This window comes from Arachis ipaensis, chromosome B04 (assembly GCF_000816755.2).
Source record: "Arachis ipaensis cultivar K30076 chromosome B04, Araip1.1, whole genome shotgun sequence".
Classification (NCBI taxonomy): Eukaryota; Viridiplantae; Streptophyta; class Magnoliopsida; order Fabales; family Fabaceae; genus Arachis; species Arachis ipaensis.
The window spans coordinates 49,373,084-49,374,082 of record NC_029788.2 but is presented as its reverse complement, the minus strand read 5'-3'; positions in this window follow the sequence as shown (position 1 = coordinate 49,374,082).

Genomic DNA, 999 nt, shown 5'->3' with positions numbered 1-999 from the left:
ATTTAATTACCTTTAGTAAAATAATTTTCTTAAAATAAAGTTATCAACAAATATAATAAATCACAAATAACTAATTATTTGATTTTTCAAAAACTAGGGTTGTTACATTCTATCCACCTTAGAAAATTTTTCGCCCTCGAAAATTGTTATAAGAAAATAAATTTAAATTCAAATCAAAGAAAATGGAATCTATGAACAAAAATATAAGCATGGTCAAGAATGAAGATTCGGAAATAGTCAGAAAAGTAATTAGATTTACAAGCAAGGAAAGGTATACAAAAACAATAAGTTAAGGTTGAAAGATAAGCAAGTTATATGCTGACGAGGAAATCCAAAACAAGGAATTCAAATGAAAATAATGAAGAGATAACACAAGTTCACGTGGCACGAATACCGATTATACGTCGAATCAAAGCTAACTTCATAACCTCTAACGCTCCCAAACCCCGTTAATCGCATCACTTATAACTTCTATTTCGTCTATGATAACCTATTAGTGTTCCCATATACATAAATCATTAGTATTAAGTTGGCCAGACCTAATACCATAAGGCATGCAATGGTAAACCAACAGTGTTAATCATCAGACAATCATGCATATAAAACTCAAACTCTTGTTATCAGAACAAGTCACAAAGCATGACAGACACTCAGAGTATACAATGAAGCATAGTCAGTCCATTCCCAAGGCTCTAACAGGAACGAACTGCTCTGATACCATATTGTAACGACCCAACTTTCAATACGTCATGATCGTACCAAAAGTAAGGAGTTACTGACCTGTTTACCTTATTAACTATTTACTATTAAGCCTTTAGTTCGATATCGCGATTCAATTTTAGTAAAAATACCAGAAATTTTTGTTTTTATTAATTAAAATCATATAGCAAACATCACTAAGTAATAATAATCACATAATTATTAATAATAGTAATATTATACAAAAGAATTTAAATAGAATTCAGGTACAACTCCTATCCCTCTGCATAAAATAAAAAC